Source organism: Equus caballus, chromosome 2 (assembly GCF_041296265.1).
Source record: "Equus caballus isolate H_3958 breed thoroughbred chromosome 2, TB-T2T, whole genome shotgun sequence".
Taxonomy (NCBI): Eukaryota; Metazoa; Chordata; class Mammalia; order Perissodactyla; family Equidae; genus Equus; species Equus caballus.
In genome coordinates, this window is record NC_091685.1 from 96,115,638 (window position 1) to 96,137,007 (window position 21,370).

At 39.9% G+C, this 21,370-nt stretch overlaps 2 long non-coding RNA genes across 4 annotated transcripts in view; one reads left to right on the top strand and one right to left on the bottom strand.

Annotated features, from left to right (window-relative positions):
* The first annotated feature begins 2,108 nt into the window (after positions 1–2,108).
* LOC138921994 (uncharacterized) lies at positions 2,109–13,952 on the top strand. 2 transcript variants are annotated; one of them, XR_011435074.1, is made up of 4 exons: positions 2,114–2,248; positions 5,525–5,626; positions 12,755–13,251; positions 13,696–13,952. It is a non-coding gene; the product is annotated as an uncharacterized lncRNA (long non-coding RNA). The 2 variants fall into 2 exon arrangements; XR_011435072.1 differs by lacking the exons at positions 5,525–5,626; positions 12,755–13,251 and having other exon boundaries at positions 2,109–2,248.
* The window catches only part of LOC102150924 (uncharacterized), a 59,030-nt gene continuing 49,896 nt past the window's right edge, over positions 12,237–21,370 (bottom strand). For both annotated transcript variants that reach the window (XR_011435070.1, XR_289915.3), the window contains one exon: positions 12,237–16,617. This is a non-coding gene — a long non-coding RNA (uncharacterized lncRNA). The remainder of the gene's footprint in view (positions 16,618–21,370) is intronic.

Genomic DNA, 21,370 nt, shown 5'->3' on the forward strand with positions numbered 1-21,370 from the left:
GTCTTAAATTCTATAATTCACTCATTTATTTGATAATTTGCACATGAAATAGAAACCATGCTATATTTTTTTCATGACTCAGCAAAAAAATTATCTGGATTTATTTTTGTTAGTACACATATCAAGTTATTTCTAACAAAAATCTGCATGGTTCAGGAAAGCCAATCATTTAATGTAGCCAGAAAATATCCCTCCCTAAAATCTTCAGAAAAAAAAACTAGTGTTAAAGATAAATCTTCCCAGGACGTCCTCCAAAGAAAAAAGAAAACTTTAAATATTATTTAATTTTAACAAATAACATGTGTGTCAGGTAATGTTCTAAATGCTTTACAAATATTAACTTAATACTGATAATCATCCAGTGAGGTAGACCTTATTAGTATCTGCATTTATCAGATGAAGAACATTAAAGCCCAGAGAGAAATGGTCACTAACAGAAGTCCACACAGTCTGCCTGGGCCCAAAGTTAAAAAAAAAATTCAGAGAATTTATTTGAATATTATTGTTGTTGTTGAGGTTTCCACAGAAACAGATCCTAAGACAAGGATTTGGTTATTTATTTGAAACGTACAGGGAACACCACTTAGGAATAAAAAAAACTGCACAGGGAAGAAAGCTAGTAAGACAACATTTTTAAGCCAGCAACTACCGTGGTTTCCTGGAGCTTCATTCTGCAAGGAAACTCTAAGAAATGCGGTAAAATACATGTCTCAGAATATCTCACCGAAGCGGCATGGGGACTGGGCGATCTGTACATGAACTCCTCAGAGACATTGATTGAGGCTGCTCCCAAAGAGTGGGGTACTACATCCACGGTGATTCCAGTCTGCCACACACAAGGACGGAGCAGCCTTCAGTGATTCTGCAAAAAGCCTTCATGCACAGATGCAAACACTAACAGTTGGAAGTCCACTCAAATATACTGAAATCGTGAACATCCAAAAGATATGCATGGGGCATTGACAATGCCTCCAACAGTCCACCCCTTGCACTGTGCAGTTACATCCATGCCCATGTTAAATTCCTTCCTACCAGTTAGTGTTCTTCAATGTGGTGATTATTCAGAATGTCTAAACAAACAAGATTAGCAAAATCAGGAAGGTTAGCAGGATAAGCTACATTCCTAGTGCTGCAACTGACTATGATATTACATCTTTCTGCCCTCCCCTTTGATTGGTACTTCTGCTGATCTACATTGCTTGCCTGATAGGGTAACCCAGAACTTTATTCCTGAGTGGTCTGAGATCATGGTTGCCACTCCCTGTCAGCCCATCGTTTCTGCAAAGGCGTATTTACATCTATTACTGGACATGTAAGCATCAAGTAGAAGTCCTAGTAGATCTCCTGATTTTTAGAACTACTTTGACCTTCCCACTTAAGGAACAGCAACCCTATGTCCTCTTGATTATTGTCAATTACTCCAGCAATTGCTGGTCAGTTGGCCTGAGGACCCCAAAGTGACTAGCTGGTAGTTAAATTTTAGCTTACTTCTTACTGTATACTCTGGTAGAAACATCTTTTCACTTGACATCAGGATCTCTAGACCAACAGAATCTGAAGTTGCAGTGATGGGAAGCCAAATCACGCAAGTGGATTACTATGAGTAACGGTAAGCAGAACCACTCCTACTTCTACCCTTTGATTCCTGACCTCACGCATTTTGCCTTTTGTCCAAACTGTCCATCTGTAAGGATGACACCCAGTACTGTCCCAAAGGATTGGGGAGATGGTGGAAATGTTTCATTCCAGCAAAAGGAAGGAATATTTTATCACTGACATTGTTTAGAATTGCCTAAACACTGTGATAATAAAAACTAGGCCATCTCTTAGTCAGGTTGATTATTGTTTTTAAATTCTCTAGAGCCAATACATCTCCTTACTGCTAGGACCTGGTGGAGCATCCCTACTATCACTCTTTGGCATGCCAAAGATAACACCCAACGCCACAGATGTTATCTTTTAGATGGCTTCTTAGCTGTGCCTACAAGAAGCTATTCCAAAGTTCTGTTGATCCAGCAACTTCCAAATGATGCAATATGTGTTAGAACTTTGAGATAATGAGCCTAGTGACCCATGCCTTGTGTCATAAAGTGAATCCTTTGGTCTGAGGGATGTTACATGAGATTCCATAATAATAAATTAGATGCAATTTGAGCCTTCAGAGAGCAGTATTGGCTAAGGTACTGCAAGCATACCCATACTCAAAATGTGTATCATACCCGGAAAGACAAAGTGTGCCTTCTTAGAGGTATGTACTTCTTCTTAGAAGGAATACAATATCATCAATCTGCCCCCATGTAGCTGGCTGGTCTGGAGGGATAGAGCCATATAGCAAGCTCAGCTTTGACAGTAACTAGATCAGAATCGAAGAGGGAATTCTGTTCTATTGTCCTCATGTTTAGCTCCATCTCTACCCTCACACCTTAATACTCTGCCAAAGCAGTTCCTGCACCTCTCCCTCACTTACCATATGCCATCATCCCTCCCACCCCAAGTTTCCAGAAGCAATCCAGAACCAACACTGTATTAGGACCAGATCCAGATGTCATTACCAGAATATTAAATACAGAGTTGGGAGATGACCCTGTTTTAATAAACTCTCCCTTATAAGCCTTATATTCTACACCACTATCACCCCTATCCATCATCTTAATTATTCCTTCCAAGATTCATTAATACACATATGCCAGATCTTATAGTTTTGCTGGCAATTAATTCCTTTGTTTCCCATGAGGAAGGAAGAGTACATCTCCAGTCAGGCCATGCTAAGACTTGACCCTATTTTTTGGCCTATAAACCATAATGGGAAAGGAGAGGAGGCAAGTATTGAAAAGACAAAATATCATTGAGAGACATCTGAGGCAGCTAAGTCCTCTGCATCTTCTTCTGTAAACAAGTAGAGACTTTTAGTCTGTAGTAAGGGGAAGAGGCCCCTTTTTCAGGCCCAGAACATTCAGGGGACTGTGGGAACCGGGGTTCTCAGTCAAGCACATCCATGTAGATGATCTGATTCCAGGTCTCATATCTCACTCCTTCCCTATCAAGAGCCTTGGCTCTAGAATAAGAGAACTGGAAATGAAACCTTCTCTGTATTTCTATTTCTGCTGTTCTTATAATCAGGCCACGGATCTAATTTTCATTTCAATTTTCTCTCCAACTGCAAAAGATCAGAGTCCCCTCAAAGACTGTCATAAAGGCCTTCTAGCTCTCACAATTTGCAAACTGTTGGTAGACTGACTTGAGTCTGTCACTTTCTTCCTTCAGGACATTGATTGTGCTTAATATCAATTCCACAGGTCTTTAATTATCATAGTAACCATGTGTTTCAAATATTAGATATATCACGTGAGCAACTGCATTCCATTCCTCCTATACCACCTTGTAAGAGCCATCCCAGCAGCATAGAGGGGAAAGCCTTGGAAATTGTGATGCTACAGCATGACAGGGGTATCACCATTCCATTCACCACCAGCAATGGGGTCCTAGTTGCCTTCCGGCTGGAAAAAATAATCCAATTTCAGAATCCTATCCTGAGGGTCTGACCTCTAGGACTACTTTCATGACGAGTGTCTTTAGAAGCAGAAGCGAAACAAGAATTTGAGTGCAAGCAGTTAATTTTGGAGATAGAAATAGGCGAGTGGAAAAGTGACACAAAGAAGGTGTCACTGACTGGCGTCCTCAGGAAGCAGACTCAGATGGAGACTAGTATGCTGAAGGTTATTTGGGAGTGCCCTTGGGACCTACACCTATGGAAGGCAAGTGAAGGAAGCAGGACTGGGCAGAGGGAAACACTGGGCTGTAATGCAGTCCCAAGGTGAAGCCTCAGTCAAGCCTGCAGTAATTCTAGAGCTGGGATAGCCCCTCAAAATAGTGCCAAATTGGGCTGAGAAAGTCAGGTTTTTCTACCCTTGCATAAATCAATCTTTGGATGCAAACTTCCCTGCAACAGAGGTATGTCCTTAAAGAAGTTTTTTCCCAGCTAAAGGGAGCTGGAAAATCCTCAAATGGGGCTGATAGCTGAGGACTGTCCACTAGCGGCATTCCCTGCAGCTGTGGTAACGGGTCTTTCCTTTCTAAAGGGGCATCTCAGTGGACATTTTAGCATCTAACACTGAAGGGAAGGCAACCCTGATTGGATGCCTTATTGAATCACTACCACAATGACTGGGAAATGATGTAAAACACCTGCCTCAAAAGTACCCTGTGATAGTGACGTGGGAACTGGAATGTTTATGCCGAAATTCCCGAGTCATCGGTTGAGGTTTACTCTTCAATTTGGGAAATATTAATTCTGCAGCAATGGTCCCCTTGGCCTGTCATGCACATGGTAGAGTTGGCTTATGTGGTTCTGAAAAAACCTTCAGGCACATAAATGCTGATACTAGCAGATGGAAGTAAGCTGAGTACAGTGAAATAGTTATAACACAGGATGTGGCGGGATTGATAGTATCTGTTACAGTTATACGCAAATATCAAAAGTAAATCAAACTAATTTTTAGTTTTATTTAGCTTTATTTGACATTTTGTTGCAAATATATTATCAGAGGAATACATAAACCAATCTTTATCAAATTTAACAATAAAAATTTATAAAATCACTGGCTGATTCAGGAGCCTGTCATGAAAACTTGAGAGGCTTATTAAAAATTAGCCTCAATTAGATAAAATTATTTAAATAATCAAGTCACTGTTGGGATTTTGAAATGATGCAAACTTAAAAATAAAGTAAAATATTAATTCTTTTTTGGTAGTGATTAATGAGACTAGAGATGTGTCATTGAATATTTACTGAAGAGGGACAAGTTTCCTCGAGCATTTTTTCCTTTAGTTTTAGTTGACCAGATTTCATTTTGTCTTTATAAAAGCATTTCAAATAATATTCAATTCATCTCTGTCAAAATTCTGGAAATTGAGCATGGAGGAGGCAGGCAATTTCCATGAAGGCTTCTACACTACACAATGACTATGGGAGTAAAAGTATACGTATGCAGACATTTCTCTCTAGTTCGCCTTCCCCAAGCTACTAAATGAGAATTCTCCAAGACTAAAGTTTTGGGGCTCTTCTGTTCTAACTTCCTTATTAGGAGAGTAAGTACTTGACATCAACTTCCCCCTGTGATGCAAATTACAATGCTTTCTAGTTAGTGGATGTTGGGACAGAGACTTCATTATAAGAGAGCCTGGGAGGGGATGGGGCAAGCAGGCATCCTTCCCTTTCTCTCTGCCTCTGCTGAGATTCTTACTGAGCCTCCACCCTTTCATCTCCTTTGCCCAACTGAGTATGTCAAGCTTCCTCACCTCTTCTATGTCCATAAAGGGTATGGTCAGGACTTCAGTAGGCCAGAGGGCAGGAGACGTTTTAATAGTATCATCTCATTAGAGAATGTTTACTACCCCAAGGCACTAAACATCCTTTATTCCTTCTAAATGGATGACTGTGTATTTAATCTACATCTATTTGATATAATGGAAAGAGAACTAGGATTTGGGTTATTTTACTTGGTTCTTATCCTAACTTTTTCAGTGAAATTGAGAAAATCAAATGAAGAATTCGCCTGCCTCTAATTGGGCCGATCTTTAATAAGGGGAAGCAGGGCAACATTGATACCTTTGAAGCAGTCAGCAGGTAGGCCAAATCTGAGCCTAATATTCAAGTCCTTGACAAAATGAAAGCTGTTACATGAACCAAACAAAAGAGGCAAACTCTTGCATGTCAAATGGAACTCCAATTGCTTCAGAAGCTTTTGATCAAGGCTATAGGGGGCTACTCTGAGAGACCTTGGTTCAACTACCAACAATAGCTGTTTCTATCTTAAATTCTAAGCCAGGATATGTGTAGATACATTCTAACACATTGTCATCAACTTTTTATTGAGAAATTAGACAAAAGGCTGTGGTTGACTGCCACCTTGGAGTCTCTAGGCCACACAGGGTATTCGCTGTAACATAACTTCTTAAAAACAACTTCTTCTAAAGTTCTATGGACACACATAATGGGGGAGTGAGCTATACGTGTATCTATTTCTTAAAATTGTATAGCTAAGATTTGTGAATTTCAGTATATGTAGTTTTTACCCAAAAAATCTATCAAATATAATTGTCAGGGTAGATTAAAGTATTGATTAAAAAATAACAGAAGATTCTTTATTATGTTGACTGGATGATGATACATGGGAATTTATTAAACTCTTCTGGTTACTTTGTATATGTTTGCAATTTCCCATAAATATCTTTTTAAAAAGAAATTCCTTTCGGCATCTTGAGTATAACACAGGGCTCAGCAAACTACAGTCCATTGGCCAAATCTGACCCACCTCTTGTTTTTATCAATAAAGTTTTATTGGAACACAGACATGCCCATTTATGTATGTATTGCCTGTGGCTGCTTTTGAACTACAACAGCAAAGTTGAATAGTTGTGACCAAGACCATATAGCCCAGAAGCCTAAAATATTTACTATCTGGCCCTTTACAGAAAAAAGTTTGCCAATCCCTCGTCTAATTAATTCCACACTATGGTCCTGTCATCCTTTTCCATTGACCAAAACACAAGCTTATCTAGCCACTCTGGTACTGTCACTCTTCTCTCCTCTAGGCTTCTGTTCCCCCCGAAACTGGCTTCCCTCTGCTCAGGTGTCCAACCATGCCCTCTGGCTTCTCTGCTCCATAGCTTAACCGGGTGCTCTACACAGGGTCTCACAAGGCTGTAATCAACGTATAGGCTAAGCTTGGAGGTTTGAGTGGGGGAAGAAATGTTCTCAAACTCCTTCAGGCTGTTAACAGAATTCATTTCCTTGTGGTTGTATAATCGAAGTCCCCATTTTCTTGCTGGCTGTTGGATAGGGGCCTCTCTCAGCTCCTAGATGCTGCCTACAGTTTCTTGCCATGTAGCCATCTCCATAGGCCCTCTCACAACATAAGAACTTACTTCTTCAAAGCCAGCAAAGGAAAGACTCTTGCTTCAATCTGCCAAAGTGGAATCTGATGAAATGTGACCTTATCCCATTACGTTTGCCATATCCTATTGGTTAGAAACAAGTCATAGGTTCTACCCACGCTCAAGAGGAGAGGACTAAACAAGGCATGAACAGCAAGAGAAAGAAATTATTGGCGATCACCTAGAATCTGCCAGCCATAGTTGCCCATAAACCTTTTGTCAGCAATGTGATATGCCCGAAGAAAATGGAGATACATTTAAGATGCTATAGAAAAGAAGATGCAATCTAAGGATTTTTAATTAGCAAAATTTACTTTTCAAAATAAAAGGTCAAAGTGTTATCAATATGTAAGAGCTAAGAGGATTTTGGCTCCATGTGCTTATTCGGAGACATCTCTTAGAGACAAATCTTCAGACAACTGAAACTGGTAGAGTGGAATGGAGATGATTATTAAATATATGCTTATTTAGACCTAAGATTAAATGAGCGTTAAAAGGAAGGGAATGGACTTCCGGTTTCCAGTCTGGCATGTAAGGAGCTTGGCAGTCATCACTCTGTCCTAACGACAAGTAAAAACCTGAACGAACTGAAAAATCAACAACCCTTCTTAGAGCTGTCAGAGAAATGATCACAAGGTAAACTGCTGCCCCCAAAATTGGAGTGAAAGATAGGCAATACGGAGAATGACAACTTTCTGGAGCAGAAACTCCCAAGCAGGAGCCGCTGCGGGAACCAGGTCCTGGATAGGAACCTGAACTGTAACTGATGAATTGTCAGGGCTCTGAGTGGACAAATCTGAGAGTTAAAAACTTCAGCAGGGCCCAGTTACAGGGGGACCCTCCTCCAGGAGCTAGGCCAGGTTCTTACAGTGAATATCAGAGAAAAATCCCCAGGTGCTTCTGGCAGGAAAAGGGGAAAGAGAACCATTTTCAAATACACCAGAGCATTCTGTTCTTCTTAACAAAGTCTGCACTTGGGAGAAACTATTTCACCAGAGCCTAAACTATTGGGACTTTTTATCAGAGCCTAACCTAACTGAGAAAAGGGAAATACCCACACCAGCCAACACTAAGCAGCCTATCCTACCTAACACAAGGGGCGACTGCGACCCACATATGAAGTTCATAGTTCAGAACCATAGACTCACAAAAGACTGAAACCTAATCATAGGCCTATAGAATGTTTCCCCTGCCCCCACATCTAACCACCACGTTACTGAAGGCCTATTTACAGCAGTTTCTTTTACCCGGTATATCGTGTATGACTATAAAGAAAAATTATAAAAAACGCTAAAAAGCAAAACACAATTTGAAGAGACAGAGTAAGCATCAGAAGCAGGCTCAGATATGGCACGATGTTGGAAATTATCAAACCGGGAATTTAAAACAACTATAATCAACATGATAAGGGCTTTCACAAATGAAGTAAACAGAATATAAGAACTAATAAACAGTGTAAGCAGAGAGGTGATTCTAAGAAAGAATCAGAAAGGAATGCTGAGATAAAAGCACTATAAGAGAAATGAAGAATGCCTGTGATAGGCTCGCTAGTAAACTGCACATGGCTGAGGACAGAATCGCTGAGCTCAAGGATGTATCGAATAGAAACTTGCAAAATGAAAAAGCAAAGAGAAAAAAGTCAAAAAATGCAACAGAGTATCCAAGAACTGTGGGACAACTACAAAAGCTATAACGTAAGCACAGGAATACCACACTGAGAAGAGAGAAAGGAAGAGAAGAAATAATTGAAAAATAATGACAGAATTGACCCAAAATAAAGTCAAACACCAAACCACAGGTCCAGGAAGCTCAGAGAATTCTGAGCAGGATAAATGAAAAACGACAACAACAACAGTAAACTACATCTAGGCATATCACATTCACAGATAAAGAAATAATCTTGAGAAAGCCAGAGGGAAAAACACCTTACCGATAGAGGAGCAAAGGTAAGAATTACATCCAACTTCTCCTCAGAAACCATACAAACAAGAAAAGAGTAGAGAGAGAAATATTTAAAGTGTTGAGAGAAGAAAAACCACCAACCTAGAATTCTGTACCCTGTGAAATTAAACCTTCAAAAATGTAGGAGAAATAAAGTCTTTCTCAGACAAACAAAAATTGAGGGGATCTGTTGCCAATAGATCTGCCTTGCAGAAAATGTTGAGCGAAGTTCTTCAGGAAGAATGATAATGATATATGTCAGAAACTCAAGTCTACGTAACAAAAGGAAGAGCATTGGAGAAGCAATAAGTGAAGGGAGAACAAAAGCTTGTATTTTTCTTACTCTCAATTGATCTATCAGATAATGCTTTGCTCAAAACAGTAGCAGCACATTGTATTAATTATGTATGCACATATATATATTTATGTATGCTTATGCATGAGTGAAATGAATGACGGCAATGATACAAGAGATGAAGGAATTAGGATTATTTTGTAGTTATAAGGAGGTTAAAATACCGACGAAGCATTTTATTTGTTATTTGAAAGTGGACTTGGATTAGTTGTAAATGTATACTGCAAATGCTAGTGCAAACACTAAAAAAAGTAAGAAAAGAAGTATAACTTACCTACTAAACAAGGAGAGAAAAACAGAATCACATAAAGTGCTCAGTTAAAACCACAGATGGCAGAAAAAGTGTGGAAGACAAAACCAGGAACAAGGGCGACAAATAGAAAACAGCAACAAATATGGTAGATATTAATCCAACTATATGAATGATCACTTTAACTGTCAGTGGTCTACGTATTATATAATCCATTCACATGAAAGGACAGAATAGGGAAATCTGTAGAAACGGAAAGTAGATTAATGATTGCCTGGGACTGGAGCTGGGAGGAGGAGGATGGAAGTTAGCAGAGTGATAGCTAAACGGGAGAGAAGTTTCTTTTGAGGTGATGGAAATGTTCTAGAATTGCCTGTGGTGATGATTGCATGTATCTGTAAATATACCACAACCATTGAACTGTAAACTTTAAAGGGGTCCATTGTGTAACATGTGCATTGTATCTCAATAAAACTGTTCAAATAAATAAATAAATGCAAAAGGAGTCTTGATTAAAAAAATAATAAATAAATAAATGTCAGTGGTCTAAACACACCAATTGAAAGACAGAGATTGTCAAGAGTGGATCAAAAAGTAAGACCCAACTGTATGTTCTCTATAAGAAACCCACTTTAAAGACACATAGCCAAATGGTTCCCAACTTATGATGGTTCAACTTAACAATTTTTCAAATTTACAATGGTGCAAAAGCATTACACATTCAGCAGAAACCATGCTTTGCATTTTGAATTTTGATCTTTCCCAGGCTAGTGATATGTGCTACGATACTGTCTCATGGTGCTGGGCAGTGGAGGTGTGCCACAGATCCCAGCCAGCCACATGATCATGAGGGTAAAAAGCCAACATACTTACAACCATTCTGTAGCCGTCCAACCATTCTGTTTTTCACTTTCAGTACAGTATTCAATAAATTACATAAGATCTTCAACACTTTGTTATAAAATAGGTTTTGTGTTAGATGATTTTGCCCAACTGTAGACTAGCGTAAGTGTACTGAGTGTGTGTAAGCTAGACTAGGCTGAACTTTGTTTTTTGGTAGGTTAGGTGTATTAAATGCATTTTCCACTTACAATATTTTTAACTTACAATGGGTTTATCGGGATGTAACACCATCGTAAGTCAAAGAAGATCTATAGATTAAAACTAAATGAATGGAGAAAGACATGTCATGCTAATGCTAAGCAAAAGAAAGTGGAAGTAGCTATATCAATTTCAGACAGTGCAGACTTCAGAGCAAGCAAAATTATCAGGATAAAGAGAGGCATAACATAATGATAAATGAGTCGATTCTCCAAGAAGACATAATAATCTTTAATGTCTATTCACCAAACAACAGAACATCCAAATACATGAGGTAAAAACTAATAGAACTGCAAGGAGAAATATGAATCCACTATTATAGTTGGAGACTTCAACACCCCTCTTTCCAAAGTGGACAGATCCAGTAAGGACATAGCTGAACTCAAAACGTTTGCTGATCCCTGAATTAGGCAACAAGCATAAACGGCTGCTAACATCACAAAATGACAGTCAACCCGACAGTATTTGCCTCCTGATGAAAGAGTACACCGCCACCTATAGTCCAATCAGGCTTTTGGACCCAGCTGCCCATGTACAAGAGATACACAGGACAGAGGTGCATGTTAAACAGGTGGAGTGTGAGAAGCTCTACAGTTTCTACAGAAATGCACAAGTTCTGCAACAAAAGTTGTAAGGAAAGATGAGGATGGAGGGGGCAACCTGATGAATAAATTAAATCTTTGAATACTTATGAAATTATTTTAAAAGAGCAACTATTAAACAATCAATTAAAGCATTGATGGAATGTTTTAAAGGAAAACAATTTCCTTAGGCCTTGGTAATACTCTAAGACTTCTATTGGCTTTTGCAGCTTAGAGAACGAGGGGGGATTTGTCTCTTTATTAAATCAGGCGAGCAATAAACATTCTGTTGGCCCCATGCCATCTGCCAGGTGACCAGTCTTCACACTGGACATTGGCTCTGGCACCAGGGAAGGTGGGAGGAGTTTGTCTTTGGTGGTCTTGTGACTTCCCTTTCAAAGACTCTCTTTCATTATTTCCCTCACATTCATCAAGTCCTGTCTTGCTAATTGTTTTCAGTAGATGATAAGCTTCTTTGATGTTTTGGACCTCTAAATAATATTTCTATTAAATGAGTGTAAGGGATTTTGGAAATTGAAAACCCTATATGACATAAAGTAATGGTGTCTCTCCCACTTTCTTGATAGCTAGTGTGACTGAATAATGTATTGTCTAAACAGGGAGATGTTTTAAAGTAAAAGTTAATCACGCCAGGACAACAGGGATAAAACAGGATTATCCTAGGCAAACTGGAAAGGATGGCCACTGTAGTAATAGTGGGAATATTTTTGGACTGGGAAGATTTACTTATGGTCTAAATTATGTCATGTAGATAGCACATGCTGTGCCTCCTCTTTCAGCTGGCTCTGCATCTATGTCATACGCCTCTCTGCACTTGGTCGGTACGTAGCATTACTTCCAACTTGTACTATAGTACAAGTTTCTGGGTGATGCCTCCACCATTTCTAAGCCATTCCATGCATAAAACAAGATTTCTATAAATTATGCAATTTGAATGCACTGAGAGTCAGAACACCCCTCACACACAACTAATAACTAGCTAGATATTGTGCAAGATATTTTTTCTCCTGTCTAATTTTGTTTAGTCACCTGTAAAATAAAGGGTTTGAACTTGAGGTTTTCAAAATGTATTTCAGATTTATTTCTCAATCTGAGCACCATGTGTATGTGTAGACACAAATTCACACACACCCTTTGTTAAGAAAGTAGACTTAAACCAAGACGAGTGTGTCAAAAGCAAAGAAATAAGGAAAATTGATAATCTCAAAAAACGTTTTATGGTACATGGTATCACAGAACCCATCTAGTCTAGAAAATGTGAGTTTGTCTACTTTATTCTTAAATATTTCTAAAGAAAATCCTGCTGCAACACCATTCCAGTAGCATGAGACCCTTAGAGCCAGATCCATTTCAATTTGCTATTTCTTCTGAGAACAGGATACTGTTGGGAGTTCAAAAAAGGACAGGCAGATTGTGACTCAAGTGTTTAGAACACCTCTTCAGGGTTAACTAGTTCCCTCAACCATGCAGTCACTTCCTTCACCTCCTCATTTGCCTTTGCTAAGGGCTATAGCCATGTCCAAGGGGACTGCAGTTGAGAAGTTCTAATTGGTTCTTTTCCTGTAACAGCACCCGAAGATAAACAGCAATTGACTCTTTGATAGGCTGTTGGTATGATGCTGAAAGTTCTGAATTGCAGGATGAGAAAGTGCAAGACTCATTGATTTAAACCCACAACTAGCATTTGCTAAATTCTGTAAAATACAACAGGCAGTCATCTCTGCCTTGAGAGTTGACAGAAGTCTAAATCAGATATACAAGTGAGACCCAGGAGTCTAATGAGATCAAGTGACAAATGCAGAATGAGAAACTGAAATGAAGCTTAGAGTCCATTACTGACTTCAAAAACAAAAAGTAACCCAGAGAAGACTTCCCTGAAGACCCAGGAAAGCATCTGAAGTATTCAACAAGAGCTTAGTTTCCAAATAGCATCTTCTTTGCTACAGAAACAATAAATGCATTCACATCACCTCTGCAGACAGGATCTGACTTCCAAAAGGATTCAGTCCCACTGCTTTGGGGTGGCTGCCCCAGGCAAATTTTGAATGCCACCAAGATCTCCCATAGTAAGTGCCTTTGTGAGTATTGTGGAAAAGGGGGAGAAAAGAAGGGCAGAAATAGTTTATTGGCTTCTTTCCTACATCCTTCTTCCTCTTGTTCCTTTAAAAATGATTTATTCAAGGTAGAAGAACACTCTAAAAAATTTTCCCTGACCATTGTACACATATTCCTTTTGTAGTCCTTATATTCCAACTGGAGGTTTGCCTCTCGGTCTCCTTGTGGTAGATTGGTTACATGGGCGGCCCAAATGGCATCCCTGAATCCACGTCCTTTGCAATGTGACTTTGCAGCTCCTCTCTTAAAGAGATGGAGTTTATTTCCTATTCACTCCACCCTTACCTTGATTCTGAGTCTTTTTGACCCACTTTTGGCCAATAGACTATGACAGAAGTGACTTTGTGCCATTTCTACATCTTAAAAGGTCTTGTTCACCCACATTGTTGTCTTAGATTCTCACCATCATGTGATCAAGGCCACACTAATGTGCTGGAGGATGAGAGACCACAAGAAAGAGATCCAAGCTGTCTCATCTGTCCCAGCCAAGGCCTTCCTAGACTTGCTGGTCCCCAGTCAAACTGCCTGCTGATGACGGATAAATGAAATGAGTAAGCTCAGCTGAGATCAGTCAAGTCTGGCTCAGACAAGAAAAAATGCCCATTTGGTTCACAGACTGATGAATTAAATAAATATGTATTGTTGTATGCTACTGAGGTTTTATGATTTTTTTGCTATGCAGCATTATGATGGCAATAGATAACCGCTACACCTCCTGACTAAATTTATTCACACAGAGTAGATCTTAATATATGACAGATCAAGTAGTAAGTAAATAATTGAATAAATGAATGAATAAGTGAAAATGAGACCATAAACAAGAGGATATGATGTTTAAACGGATTCTGCCTCCTTAAATAGAGGAATGGGGAGTTACCATCTTCTGTTTTCCAAACTGGAGATTCTTCCTTTGCCCAAGCTCATCTTAGAATGCCTGACACTGATTGAGTATAGAGGCCATCCTACAGATCTCATGCAACCACTGAGCCAGCTATGTCCACCCCATCTCTGAACCGAGGTTGTTCAAGCAGAGGAGAAACAGAGAGAAATGGTGCAAGACAGGAGGGTGTCTGCCCACTATAGCCTCTGATGTGACAAGGGGGTTAGTAGTCATTGTTCACTGATGTTTCCGTCAAGCATGGATGAAAGAGTGGATAAACACGTGCAACTTGGAATGAGAGTAGGGAAAAATGGAACCTTCCGTTCCCTCTCCTAGTGTGCATGTGCACACACTCAAACACACACACACATAACACAGCACAGATGCTGCCACACAACACATAAAATTTCATAAAAGCAAACAAAATTCTATGTTGGATACAATGGAATCTACAGTCAAGGAAATCAGAATGTCCTTGAGAAAACCTCCAGGGCAGATATGGCTGTCTCAGAGGTCAGAGTGGAGGTTACAGATTTAGAGAAAGGGGCCATCCGTGTAAGCTGGAGAGCTGAGAAAGACTGGAGAAAGATGACCCGACCCAAACTTTAGAAAACTTTAGAGGCTCAGCTCAATGTTGCTAAAATTTGAGGGACAATTGGAAGTGCAGATGAAGACACACTGAGAAGCAAAAACTTGGAGGGGAGACAACACTGGCCAATTTTCAGAGGAACCAAATGGCTAAAAAAGAAAATTTACACGAAAAAGTTGTGACGAGATCAGATTAGATGGTGTGGCCACATCTTTTTATGCAGGGTTGGAGAAATATTGGTAAAGAACGAGGAGGATGCTAGTGTACAGCAAGTAGGAAGGACTGAGTCTTTTTTTCTGAGGGCAAGGCCTGTGATGAAACTAAAATGAACTTCAGCGAGTCCAAAATACGAAGTATCTGGACAGAGGTCAAATTTGTCATACTGTCCTCAGCTCAGCAAATATTCAATAAACGTGGACTCATAAAAGTATACTTTCCCATTGAGATCTTCGATTTATAGTGTATTTTCTTGGTTTTTATACTCTCTAGAGTTGGTGAGACCTTCAAACCAATATTTACAAGGGATTACACTTCACACTCCATAATTTTTCAGGCTGGCTGAGGCAAGGGAGTAGGAGACGATTTTCCCTTTTCATCCCATCTCAACACAATAACCGAAGTAATCCTCTAGGAGTCTGAGCCAACACCTGCGTTTGGGCTTGCATTTCCTTCTGTCACAGCCTGAGGATTCTTCATTCCTCGCGCCTGCCTCCCTGCTTGAAATCATCCTCCACAAGCTCACTGCTCCTGCCTGCATTCCTCTTGTGTTCCCAGTAGGAGGTGGGTGGCTGGCTCACAAGAAGGTTCTTCTTGATTTTACACCACTCATGGGTTGGAAGCACAGGCTTCCTCTTAGCTCTTCCCATCTCCTCAACAAGACAGGCAAAGGTTGTTTTAGGAGCCCTATTCCCCGGGAATCTAGTGCCACTCTCAGTCTGTGTTAATGCCTCTCTCTTTATAGTTTCCAAAAGAGCATCTTCATCAGATTTAAGGTATGCTATGTCACTCCGTGAGCCAAACAAAAGCAGAATGCAACTCACATTGACGTTTATGGTATTTCGTACTTAACGACTCTTATACTACTCTTACTAAATTACCCTCATAAAAAACTGAATTTGAAAAGCCATTTTTCTCAACTGCCACTAATATGCTCATCTCATTTTGCTCTGTTGCACAATTGAGCATGACAGATATAGCCAGTTTTAATATGTTAAAAATTTTCCTTTATTCCTGCTTTGCAGGCTTCCTTTTTCTTTTCTGTTGGGGGCAAATTAAATTTTCAACTACCCATAACAGTCTGATTTTAAAAATTGATCCTCCTAGTGGTTTTTGTCTTTTGTACAGAGAAGCAGACGGTAGGCCTGGGAGTGAGTGGTTTCCGAGTTCCCAATAGAGAGCTGATCTTTGGATGCTCCATCTGTCTTGTGAACAAGGAAGAGCGATTTGTTCTTCTTGCCCAAAAATGAGGATTGGGTGTACTTCTTCTGATGTCAAGCAGTGTTAAGCCCGAGTTAAAATAAGAGCAAGGCACTTGTGTGGACATAAGATTAGGGTTTTGAAAATGCTAATATTTTATCTATTTTTACTTAGTGCCAGGGACATTCTGCAATAAATATTATTCAGGAAGGATTCCCATGTAATAACTTTGTTCCATAGTCCTTTTATCTGTAAGCCTCAGGCATTTTCATTAAATCATCCAATACCAACAGCATTGACTAGACAAAGAAACTGGTTCTACAAAGTTCTGTAAAAGGCTTATCCTTTTCTTATCCTTATCCTTATCCAGTTCTGTAAAAGGCTTATCCTAACTGCATTTGTAAACGTAGTCTTCATTCGATATCTGGCAACCTAAAAAAAAGAAAAGAAAAAGCAAATATTATTGTCTTAAAAAACAAAATTGGTGGTTTAGAAGGTGATGAATGTGGTAGTAGAGGGGAAGTGACACGTGAAGCTAATTTCTTTTTGGATTTCAACTACAGATTTGAGTTCCTAAAAATAAGGACAAGAGTTGGTATGATGAATGCACGAGACACGGACTACACAGGCTGCTCGTTGTTGCACATCTCATAAATTAGTGCATTCATTTCTTCATTTTACAAACATTAACTAGCAACTATTACATTTCGACACTGGGCACCATGCTTATCATTCCAGCTGCTGGAATCAGTAAGACAGGATTCACACCCTCTGGGTCTCACTGTCGCTAGGAGGAGACAGACACATATAAACAATTACAATAAGATTCAAAATGTTGACAAAAGTAAATCATATTTGAGTTAATCCTAGTTTCCTCTCTTTTATTCATTCAATCATTTATTCACTCATTCAACATTTCTTAAGTCCTTTGTTCCAGGCATTGTTCTTAGACATGGGGACACGAAAGTGAGTAAGATCCTTAACCTTAAGGAGTTCTCTTACAGTAAGAAAGATGCCATTTAACACACCAACTACAATACGGCATGGGACATGCTATTCACAGTGGCATAGTCTCAGAATATGGGACAAATGACTCTGCCTGTCTGAGCTGAGAAAAGCGGTAACAGTGATCCTTTGCTCTGACGGAAAGAAAATCCTAACCTACAAAACAAGCATTTTCTGCAGATGAAAAGAGTGGGGAAGCTTTACAGATGTAGCCCCTTCTTGTTTGCGACCATGCTCATTTTCTTCCCACATTTGGTTTATAATATATTTCAGGATTAAGGTGACAACTTGGCCACACCATTCCTAATTTCAGCATTTTAGGATGTCAGCCATGGAACCAGCACAGGATTGACTGTACTTGGGGAATGATTAGAGGTCAGGAAGAATGAGCGAGAGGGAAGGAAAGAAATGGAGGTTTCTAGCTTTAGAAATGGGATGGACAAAGAGTCCATTGACCAGGCCTAAATTTTCTTTTAAAGAAAGATACCAAATTATACAAAGAAATGCATTTTATTTAGCTGTTTTTAATATTTTGGAATGGGCAATCTGATGTGGGAAAAGCCACCTTTCAAATCCATCACCTGCATGCTTCTTTCTAGTACAGGAAATTGATCTGCAAAGAATATTTTCAGGACTAAGATGGCCCATGCGCATCACTCGCATTCCCTGCATGGTGAGCAGTAGCTTGCCATAGTGCGGGTGGGAGGTGGGGTGGAGAGAAGGCAGTTAGTTTCCCTTCTTATACAACTTTTTGTTTTATGTGGAATTTAAAATTGCTTAATTTTCAACATTGCTATTATATAATTGGTTTCTTTGTGCCTATAACTAATTTTCCCCCATTCTTCCAACTGAGGTATGAAACTTTTTCTAATACAGTGTAACAGGATGTTAAATGGGAAATTTCAGCTAAGTCACAGCAATATATTAAACATGAAATTACAAAAAGAAGCATCAAGCCAAAACGCAGATTTTTAAAGGAGATATTACAGAACCAGTCAGGCAGTTCGAAAACCACAGGAGGATATAAAAAGAGTCAAGAGATTGGAGGCGATGATATGATTTATGAAGAAGTGTGTGTGCACTGCTAGGCTGTGAGGTTCACCTTCTCCAAGGGGAAAGGATAGGATGCTACTGTTTGCAAAAAGGGCTTCACTGGGACAACCTGGAGAGCTTGAGATGTGTTCCCTGCAGTGGAGGTACAGAAGGACTAGGATCTGACAGATTAACCGGAAGGCAGGAGGGGCAGTTGGCGAGCTGTTGGGCAGTGGAGTAAAGTATTTCTAGTTGATACCATGAGGACCTCACACAGAGAGCTAGCCTAGGGCAATTTTCAGCCCTACCCAAGAGGACTCTCTGGATGAGGAAGAGATGGTAGAAGGTTGTTGCCTACACCCTGGGTTGAGTGGACAGCGAGAGGGGCACGTCCACACTGCAGATGTTGCAGCCAGATGAGCCCAGCAGGAGGAGCCCCCGCAGAACCACCGAGCAGCCCTGAGAGAAAAATTGGCTCCAAACATCTGCCCATCTTACAACAGAATCAAGGTTAGTATGAAATTCTCCTTCCTCCCACTGAGCTCCATTCCCATACCCCATAGTATCAGTAATGACAGCTTGCAGGGGGCAGGTTAGTGGACAGGACGGATAAAAAATCACCTGCCCCTCTCCCACTGAAAGTAGCTGGGCACCTCAGATGGAGGGTGGACATAAGACGTTAAACCAAATGCATGGCTTTAGTTATAGTCTGGGACCAGATATTCTAATTTACTTGTTGATAATATATTTGAGATTGAAAGTCCCAATTTCTGGTCTTTCTCTCTTCGCTTTCATTTATGCTTTCAAATGACCAATTCTTTCCTGAGTTCATCTCCTTCTCATCAGTCTTTGCTGAAAGCACATGGTAATACTCATCACTCTGACTTTTTCCAAGCCTTCCCCGAAGTTATAAGTTGAGTAGAAACATGGTATCCCTTCCAAGTCTCCAGAGGACAGTTTCACTAAATATTTTGATGTGGCATGACAATAGAAATTTATTTCTTGCCAAAATGGAGTGTCTCTTCTCGATTGGCAGATGGCTATGCTCGCAAGCACCAAAATGTGATTCAGAGACCCAGTCTCCTTCCACTTTATGGCTCCACCGTTATGACTGTATAGCTTCCTAGGCCACCGAGTTCATTTCTGCATGAATCTGCTAGAAGAGGAAAGAACATGAGGCATCTTGTATCAGGAATTTTTATGAGCCAGGCCCCAAAGGGTTGTACATCATTTCCTCTTACACTCCGTTGGCTAGAACCCAGTAGCATGGCCACATCTAACTCCAAGAGAGGCTGAGAAATGCAATCTATCTTCATGCAAAGGAAGAAGAAGAAAGCTTACTCACGGGCTTGGTGAACAACCAGCCAATTTCTGCTTCAAGAGGTTTTTATTCTCTAAGAGTGAGCTGATGAACTATGTGAACTTCTGGACAATTTGTTCAGAAGAAAGGGGGGAAAGTGACCCTTGAAAAATTGTAAAGGGACAGTGGAAGACAGAAATACTGTTTTGGGGGCTGGCCTGGTGGCAGAGTGGTTAACTTCACGCACTCCTCTTTGGTTTGTGGTTTGGGATCCCAAGCACAGACCTACACACCACTCATCAAGCCATGCTGTGGTGGCATCCTACCTACAAAATAGAGGAAGGTAGGAATATATGTTAGCTCAGGGACAATCTTCTTCACCAAAGGAAAAATATATATATATATATATGCACATATATACATTGTTTTGATTACATCTTTGATTTGGGCTTATGGGAAGCATCATTTTCAGCTGTCAAATACACAACACCAGGTAAGATATCAGTTCTGCTTTTCCTTTGGAAGCACACCTCTTGAAGGCCTCCGGGCTCATTTTTCTAATCCAGACTGCTTCTTCTCAGATCTGTTATACACCTCTCACGTTGGGACTTCCCTTCACCACCATCTAGATGCTCCCTTCATCTGGCTCCTGTTTTAGAGCCCCTTTTACCCAGATCCATGGACTTTCTCCCTTTGTGTTGGATCCCTCTTTCCAGTGGAGCACATTCTCTAGAGTGTCCTGAGAAAGAATATGCAGAAGACCCATTTTTTGAGATCCCACATATCTAAAAGTATTATTCTACATTCACAGTTGATGGATAACCTGGCTGAGTATGGAATTCTAGGTTGCAATTCACTTTTCCTCAGGATTTGGAAGGGACTGCTCCACTGTCTGATTACCATCCTCCTAATGTGACCTGTTATTTCTCTCTGGCTGCTTTGAGGATCTTCTTTGGATCCTTAGGGTTCTGAAATGTCATGATGTTATGCATTGATGTCATTTTTTTATCATTCATTTCTGAACACTTGGAGGACTCTTTCAACCTAGAAATTCGCAGCTTTCAATATTTGGAAGTTTTCTTGCATTATTTAAGGTTTTTACCTCCCTTTCTCCGCTTTTTGTTCTCTTTCTCAAAGACCTAATTATTGAATGCTTTGCCCATGATTGGTCCAATAATTTTTAAAATATTTTTTCCTATTTTTCTCTCTCTTTTTTACTTTTTTTTTTTTGCTGAGGAAGATTCACCCTGAGCTAACATTCATTGCCAATCTTCGTCCTTTTTTTGCTTGAGGAAGATTAACCCTGAGCTAACATCTATGTCAATCTTCCTCTATTTTGTATGTAGACTGCCACTACAGCATGGCTGATGAGTGATGTAGGTCCGTGCCTGGGATCTGAACCCACAAACCTGGGCAACCGAAGGGGAGCATGCCAAACATAACCACTACACCACGGGGCCAGCCTCTATCTCTCTCTTTTTGTTCTAACTTTTTAGAAGAATGCTCACTTTAACTTTAATACTCACATTAAATTTTCTACTTCTGCTAAAAATGTTTTTACTTCCTATAACTTTCTTATGCTCTCAACTTTTTACAGCTTCCTGTTATTGCTTCAAGAGTAAAATATATTCCCTTAGCCCCCAAGAATATTAATGATTCCTTGTCTTATCACTTTTTCCTTCTGCGTCTACACTGCTGTTCTTTCTTCTGAGTTCTTTTCATCTTGTTCTTGTTTCCGACTTTCATATGAGATGCTCCTTCACGTGTCTCATGGTCCTTGGATATATCCACGATGATAACTCTGTTTGAATAGCAGAACATCCCAATTGGTGGACCTCATTGTACCGT